Raw genomic sequence first — 8,834 nt, 5'->3', positions numbered from 1 at the left:
CTCAAGGCACTCCCCTAGTTTCTCCCAGGACCCCGCCTAGCCACTAGCGCGTGATCCAGAGCCTCCCCGTGACCCCATGGCCGCCTCGGCCGCCGACGGCCTTTGCTCCAATTCGAGTGAGCCCGAGCCCCTCCCTCACTTCTTCCACCATCACGGCCCTCCCCTAGTACCCTAGAGCCACCCTAGCGCTCCCTGATCTTCTCCGATGGCCTCTGGCCGTGAGTTCATCGAAGCCCGAAGACCTCGTCCGCCGCGGTCGTAGCCCCGCTCTCCTCTGTCGTCTCCGGCGACCATGCCACCTACCAGTCGGTGCGGCTCGTCCTACTGATCGTTTTGGTAGGTCGCGCGTCCCAGACGGTGGCCGGAATCGCCCGCGGTCATCGTCGGGGTCCGCTCCCCTGCTCGGCCCGGTGCGTCCAGGTGGGAGGAAGAAGAAGGCCGGCCAGGCGGGCCCCACCTTCAGCGAGGCCCACCCGTCAGCCACACGGGGGGTTGACCCCGGGCGGTGACGTGGATAAGTGGCCGCGCATTTCATGAAATACGCTTTCATTAAATCGAAAGCGTATTCACCCTCTCCTTCAGCCAAAGTAAGTTTTCCGTTTCTGCAACCGTATTCCACTCTGTTTCAGCGCAGAAAACGTTTTCTTAGTCAGAAAGCGTATTTCTTATTTTGCGCTTCTGTCTTATCCACTCAGGGACCCGGTTGTGAATATTATTTTTATAGAAAAGTCCCTGGTGTTCAACACCTCATAACTCCGCAACCGTAACTCCGATTGAGGTGAATCCAACGCCCACTTCTTCGTCTCGTCGAGCCCGAACTTTTGGTACCATTTTCACTATGGTTTGACATACTAAAAATGACCATTTTGCTCTTGCCCCTAATCAGCGCCCTCCGAGAGCGAACCCTTTCCGGCGAATCTTTCTGCGGCTTCACTGCACTTCTTCCCGGAGTCTTCTTCATCCCCAGGCAAGCCACAACCACCATTTGCATGATAGCCATGCAGAAGCATTGGTTTCCAACTTGAATCTTTAATAACTGTTTGATGGTTTTGCTACTGTTGACGGTATTTCGGTTATGCTTATAGATTGGTGTTTACCATCATGCTATGTTTTCTTGCACTCTGTTATTATGTTCCTCATGCTAGTATTACTTTAATATTGGCAATGTTTGGTAGTAGTACATGTTGGTGATGGTCTTCGGTGCATGACTATCGCCTGTTCCGAGTACCGCCGTTATGCATGTTTCTTTGCATCCGGTTGACTAAATACTTGCATGGTAGTTTTATCGTTATGTTATTGCATGGTATTTATTGTTGATGCTAGTGATCATGTTATGCTATGAGTAGTGTTCTAGTTGTGATATTCATGCTCGTCAGTATGCCATGCTCATCTGGATAAATGATTAAATGTTGTTGTTATGCTCGTTGATTATGTTGCACCCCATGCTTATGTTTGATATCATGTTCATGCATTGTAGTTGCATCCTGTTATTTCTGTCATGACTCGGCATATTGCATTCAAGTTTAACCGGATTAAATTGAACTTTAACAACTTTTGGCTGAGTCATGGTACCACCATATCAATCTGACTAGTGCAACCACGCTTACCCGATGGGGGGTCCTAGCTGGGTCTATTGCCATGCCTCTCACCGGTGCCTCCCGCGAGGGAAGGTTATGCGCGGGCGCTACCTTGGCCAGGTAGGACGGCATAAGCCTTGTGTGCCCGTTGTTTCTGTAAGGATCCGTGTCCCCGTGTGGGACCGTTTTGCCACGACGGTGGTCGTTGGTGCCTTTGGTAGGCACAGGGCCACCCAGGACTTAGCCCAAAGGGGAGTTGGTCAGAGTGGCCGGGAGAGTGTCGTGGCAGTAGGACGGTTTTGTCGGAACGCTTTGGTCCACCCGAATGGGAGTTCGAGGCCAGGGTTCCGTGGTGTGGGTACAGTGTGCTAACCTCTGTGGAGTGTGTGTTTAATCTATCAATAGCCGTGCCCACGGATAAGGGCCCAGTTCGTGTCGGTCACACTATGGGTCAACAGTAATAATAATAATAACTTGCTTAATAACAACCCCGGTTCAATGATGAAATAAGTTGGTTGATCTTTATTGTGACCACGAGAGGATCACTGTGGTATCGTGGATACCGTGTTGTGGATATTTGTGGTGTTATGCGAGATTCAAGGGTAAAGGTCAAGCTCCTTGTGGTCATAAATGATTATTATGGTATACCAAGATTGATTGGGTCCCGAGATGAACGTGTTATGTCCGTGATGGTAAGTGATACATGTGGTGGTTACGATGTAACCTGAACAGAGTAAGTTGGTGCATGATAGTTCATCATGTTGCATGCTAGTCTCATCATGTTCATATGTTCATGCCATTGTTCATATTGTGCTAGCTGTATCATCTTGTTCATGCTATGATTGATGTGATAGTACCATGTTAAACCTTGTTAACCTGTAATTGCCATGCTATTGTTTGTCTTGATTGCTTTGGTTGCTATGAGCTTGCAAGTACATTCAATGTACTGAACTGGCGTGTCATGCCAGTTTGCAGGTCATGCCGGATATGACTACTTGTTTGCCGTGGATCCCTTGTTTGCGCGCTAGGATAAGCGTCCCAGACAGAGTCTGTGCGGAGTGGAGTTCATCACCGCCGTCATTGTCCCGCTACTAGTAGTCATTCCGCTGCGTCAAGCTGTTCTGCTGCTTGCATAGAGCAACCGTGGCAGGCGTAGTGTCGCCGCGCCGATGTAATCCCCTTGTGCCCAATATAGCTTGCAATAAAGAGCTAGTTTGTTCTGTGCTAAGTGGTGCCGTATTCCAGAAGACTTCTCCTTGATCTCTGGGCTAGAATACGGGGCGTTCCGGTTTCTCTGAGCTGGGGTGCCACATGCTTGGTATTAGAGCAGGTCTGGCTGTAGGATGCCCTAGCCCGCGCGAACGTTAGAATGCGGTAGTATAGAGCCCCGTTTGTTTGTTGCACTTGATTGTTGCATTTGTTTGTTGCATAGCATGCATATAGATTATTATTTAGTCACTAGTGGTTAATCTTGTGATTGTAGGTGGCATCGGTTTCGATCCACTACATGCACCCTCCTTCTTAGCATGCATGCTTTTCGGTGTTTGGCGTCATCTCTGTCCCAGCAGAGTGATGCCCTGGTACCAAGTGTTCCAGACACCATTTGCCGGATTTATGCTCAGGTATCACATCGATATCTTTCCGCCACCCACCCATATTATTTCGGTGATAGACTTGTCTCTATCCCGAATCGTGCCATCCATCTCGTCCCTTCGGCAACTCTTACTGATATTTGTTATCGAAAAAGGGCAATGCCATCAAGTCTTACTTTTCCTCCACTATATTGCCATGTCATTCAATTGGATGTGTACGATTTCCTGTGTATGCTTGATGATGATGTGGTCGTGCCCGTGTGCCTCGCTACATGATCCCCAAGTCCGTCCTCGCCTCCGTATCTATCTAGAATCCACCGGTGTCTAGCCAGCGCTTGGTGTAGCCTTGGTTATGCCAACTCTTTCCACACAGAGATTCACTTTCGTGCACACCGCCACAGCATAATAGACCGCAATACCGGAGTTTCCACGAGATTTGTGTGCTTAGGTGTGCATGCATATTATTGTGTGAGTAGCAGTAATATGTGATGTTGCTTGATTATTTATATTATTGGTATGCTTGTGTGTTTGTTTTGTTGTTTCGTCGTTTCTTTTGCTTCTTTCTTTGGGCCTTCGGTGTGGCATTATTTTCCCCTCATTAAAGTTGCTCGTCAACCAACACCGGACCTGAAGAATCAGTAAGGAATTAAAATATTTGGAAGCTCAGCCAAACAGAATGGAATTATCAGCAGACTACAGTGAAATTTGGAATATCTCGTCTGAATGCAAAAGAAACCCTGGATGGACAGTCAGTATCATGTTTGCCTCAGCGTGCACACCTTACAACAATACGGATAATCAAGTTTGCCTCAGATTGCACTCTTCATGACAGAAATGATCAGATCAGCAAGAAGATAAGCTATGTGCAAGACCAACAGTGCAATTTCAGTAAAAGGTATGGTTCAGATACAAGGTTTGATTCTTCGTGTAGAATGATTTGGAAACATGATAGGCCTGGAAGAAAGCACGGATGTGCCACATACTCAGAAAGGAGGATGGTCCAGCAATTCCCGTTTCATCACGAAGCCCAGTCTTCCTCATCAAGATACTCTCGATGGTTTTCAGCATAAGCCATCCAATCGTCCTCAGTACGGCACTGGTGCAAGATAGTACATTGTGAATGGACAGCAGATGTCAGAATCAGATCCGCAACAGTTGGTCAGAAGCAAGAATCAGTCAGAACACAAGTCTGCCTCGGGAATCAGATTCTCAGATATATGTGAAGGAAGCCAGATATACACCTCAGTGTGACAAAGGACTATGAGGATTGACGACAACACTGAGCTCTGTACAAGTACCGGTGAACCTGGAATATGATACTGATGAGCCATTGTCTTCTTTTCTCTGGTAACGGCACAACGCCTGTGTTTTGAGCTGTTTTTGATCATACGGGGGAATGCCGATTTTTATTTCTCTATTCAACAACTATCACGAGTTCTGAGCAGCTTTTCAGCCGTCTCGTACAACCGTTGAGTTTCTTTTTTTGACAGTGGCTGAGGGAGTCCTGGATTAGGGGGTGTTCGGATAGCTGGACTATACCTTCAGCCGGACTCCTGGACCATGAAGATACAAGATTGAAGACTTCGTCCCGTGTCCGGGAGGGACTTTCCTTGGCGTGGAAGGCAAGCTTGGCGATACGGATATTCAAATCTCCTACCATTGTAACCGACTTTGTGTAACCCTAACCCTCTCCGGTGTTTATATAAACCGGAGGGTTTTAGTCCGTAGGACAACATAGACGACAACAATCATACCATAGGCTAGCTTCTAGGGTTTACCCTCTCCGATCTCGTGGTAGATCTACTCTTGTACTACCCATATCATCGATATTAATCGAGCAGGACGTAGGGTTTTACCTCCATCGAGAGGGCCCGAACCTGGGTAAAGCTTCGTGTCCCTTGCCTCTTGTTACCATCCGGCCTAGACGCACAGTTCGGGACCCCCTACCCGAGATCCCCCGGTTTTGACACCGACATTGGTGCTTTCATTGAGAGTTCCTCTGTGTCGTCGCCATCAGGAAGGATCCCTCGCCCCGTCTTTAAAGATGGCACCGTTGCTAAGGGAGCTTTGGCTGTCGGCCCAACCCTCCGGCTAGGTGGTTTTCTTATGACCGCCCGTTCGGCTTCTGTGCTGACGATGACCTCTCGGGCCATCGAAAACAATCTTCATGTCAGCTCGGAACTCACCGAGCAGTTAGATCCAATTGAGCTCTCCTCCATAAACGAGCTCTTGGATCGCTTCGCCGCCCTGGGAGTCACTACGGATTACGACCAGATTGGGCCTAAACCCGATCTGAGAGAGATTAACTCTCCCCAAGTCACCCATCACGTTGCCGTGGTAGAGGGACAGTGCGGCGACCCTTCATCTATCTTAAGGACTCGTTACGTCCGGATTCCCGATCCCTCCAAGACGGATACCCGCGGAGGGGAGGATATCACTCAAGACCTGAACTTAGAGACAGGCGACGGACTGGATTCATTGGACAACATCCAGAAATCCAATTTTCGGATTCGGAAATTCCTCGGCCTCTGAGCCTCAGATGGGGTGAGGCTTCGGATTTAATTAAACCCACCCACCCGAACATTAGCGATCTATCCCAAATTAGGCAAGAGCCCGAAGAAACAGTACATCATTACTGGGCCAGATTCCTCCTGGTTATGAACAGGATAAAGGACTGCCGCGAGGAAGACGCGATTTCATTCTTCTGCAATAATTGCATGGACAAGGGAATCCTCAACGCCATAAGTCGCCGTGATATTACACGCTTCGCTGACTTGGCATCCATAGTACGAAAGTACTGTGCGATGGAAAGCGCCCGGAAAACCAAAATAAAATTTTGGGACAATCCGGCCCTGAATGCAAACCCACTCCGAAATAAAAGGGTGCATCATCGCCAAACACCCGGGTCAAAAACCAAAAAGCAAAAACCCTCTACAGGGCATGGAACCGTATTGGAAGGATGGCTTAATGGACCCTGTAAAATTCACAGTACAGAGGACGCCACACCAACTCACAGCCTTAGAGCATGTTGGATACTCCGGCAGGTGGCCAAAATTGGCGAAAATCTCCTAATTCCGGAGGCCACAGAAAGCCACCCCAGAGACATCAATACGGTATTAACAGTCTTCGAGACCTTCGCATCAAATAATATGCGAAAAAGGACACTCCGCAGCCTCGCCGAAGTCTACCAAGTAGCAACAATAAACCCATGGAGTGACACGGCTATTACCTTTAACGCCAGTGATGAACCTAAATTCCGAACAGCCCGAGCACCAGCCACATTGGTCCTCAGTCCAATAGTGGACGGCTTTCGTCTTACCAAGGTACTCATGGACGGCGGCAGCGGATTGAACCTCATTTATGAGGAAACTCTTCAAAAAATGGAAATAGACTGGAACCGCATCGAGCGAAGCAGCACAACCTTTAGAGGAATAATCCCCAGTCGGGAAGCGCGCTGTACAGGAAAAATCACACTAGATGTGGTGTTCGGCACGCCGGATAATTACAGGTCCGAAGAGGTCACGTTCCATGTGGCCCCGTTCAGCAGCGGTTATCACGCTCTGCTAGGGCGGGAAGCGTTTACAATCTTCCAAGCAATACCCCATTACGGGTACATGAAGCTCAAGATGACCGGGCCCAACGGGATCATCACTCTCGCTAGTGATCCGGACATAGCACTGGCCCTCGAGGCACTATCCGAAGCCCAAGCGGCTGAGGAACTGACTGCGCTGCGCTCTACGGTGAATAGGGACGACGTGGTACTCGACAAAAGATCCAAGTCCACCTCCTTTAAACTAGCGGACGAAATAGTCAAATTCCAAGTCCATCCAACGGACCCCAATAAAACAGCTTCCATCGGGGCACAGTTAAACCCTGACGTAGACGCCGCACTGCGAGAGTTCCTACGAGAGAACTGGGACATTTTCGCCTGGCACCCTTCTGACATGCCAGGAATCCCACGCAGGCTGGCCGAGCACAGCTTAAATATCCGAACAGAATTCAAACCTATCAAACAGGCTCTTCGGCGTTTTTCGAACCTAAGAGACGGGCCATGGGAGAGGAGCTAGCAAAGCTATTGGAGGCCGGATTCATCAGAGAGTTATAAAACATCCGGACTGGCTAGCAAACCTGGTGATGGTACCAAAGAAGGACAAATCCTGGCGCCTGTGCGTTGATTTTAAAGACCTTAACAAGGCTTGCCCAAAGGATCCCTTCCCCCTCCCCCGCATCGATCAAATTATCGACGCTACCGCAGGACACGATTTGTTGTGTTTCCTCGACGCATATTCCAGCTACCATCAAATCAAGATGGCAGAATCAGACCAAGCCGCAACGGCATTCATTACACCATACAGCCCCTTCTGCTTCAACACAATGCCCTTCGGGCTTAAAAACACCGGCGCAACATATCAGCGCATGATTCAGACATGTCTGGCAAACCAGATCGGCAAAACATTGGAGGCATATGTAGATGATGTGGTCGTCAAAACAAGACATGTCGAATCTCTAGTAGACGACTTGAGGCTCACATTCGATAACCTCCGAACATACGACATCAAGCTCAACCCGGAAAAATGCGTTTTCGACGTTCCAGCCGGAAAGCTCTTGGGCTTCATTGTATCCGGTGGAGGAATTGAAGCAAACCCAGCCAAGATCCGAGCTCTGTCACAACTGGATATCCCAAAGGACCTCAAACAAATACAAAAGTTAACCGGAGGCGTGGCGGCTCTAAGCCGCTTTATCTCCCGCTTGGGAGAAAAGGCCCTACCCCTTTACCGCCTCCTTCGACGCACCGAACACTTCGAATGGACGGATGCAGCCACAACCGGACTCGACGAAATAAAATCCATATTGGCAACAAACCCAGTCCTAGCCGTGCCAAACCCTGGCGAACCAATGCTATTGTACATTGCAGCAACACATCAGGTTGTAAGCGCAGTACTCGTTGTCGAACGAGAAACGGACGGACACAAATTCCCCCTTCAAAAGCCGGTCTATTATGTGTCCACTGTCCTCACTCCCTGCAAATCACGGTACCCGCATTATCAAAAGATCGCATACGCGGTATTCATGGCATCCCGGAAGCTACGACACTACTTTCAAGAGTGTTCAATAACAGTAGCCTCGGAAGTACCAGTTAACGATATTATAAACAACCGTGACGCAACGGGACGGATTGCAAAATGGGCCATTGAGCTCCTCCCGTCCGACATAACTTATAAGCCACGGCGAGCCATCAAGTCGCAAGTCTTGGCCGACTTCGTCGCAAAATGGACGGAGGCCGAACTCCCTAAAGAGTACGACACATATTCAAATTGGATCATGCATTTCGACGGCTCCAAGATGTTGGCCGGGCTGGGGGCTGGCGTCGTTTTGACGTCCCCCACAGGAGACACAGTTCAATACGTACTCCAGATTATGTACACAGACTCCAACAATGCAGCCGAATATGAGGCCCTTTTACATGGTCCCCGGATGGCAGTATCCATGGGCATTCAACGCCTAGAGGTGCGCGGGGACTCGAACCTCGCAATATCCCAAATAAATGGAGACTTCGATGCCAAGGATCCAAAGATGGCGGCTTACCGCAACGCTGTCCTAAAAATGTCAGCTCGGTTCGAAGGGCTTGAATTTCACCACATAGCCCGGGAAAATAATCAGGCGG

General features: G+C 49.2%; 1 long non-coding RNA gene across 1 annotated transcript; it reads left to right on the top strand.

The window, feature by feature from the left end:
* LOC147963777 (uncharacterized) lies at nt 1–5,055 on the top strand. The gene is made up of 3 exons (XR_015609419.1): nt 1–587; nt 696–778; nt 887–5,055. It is a non-coding gene; the product is annotated as an uncharacterized LOC147963777 (long non-coding RNA).
* Nucleotides 5,056–8,834: the final 3,779 nt, after the last annotated feature.

This window comes from Triticum urartu, chromosome 6A (genome assembly GCF_056163025.1).
Source record: "Triticum urartu cultivar PI428250 chromosome 6A, HENAU_Tu73, whole genome shotgun sequence".
NCBI classification, from domain to species: domain Eukaryota; kingdom Viridiplantae; phylum Streptophyta; class Magnoliopsida; order Poales; family Poaceae; genus Triticum; species Triticum urartu.
Note: the sequence above shows the minus strand (reverse complement) of the source record. Positions and strands in the feature narration are given on the sequence as shown.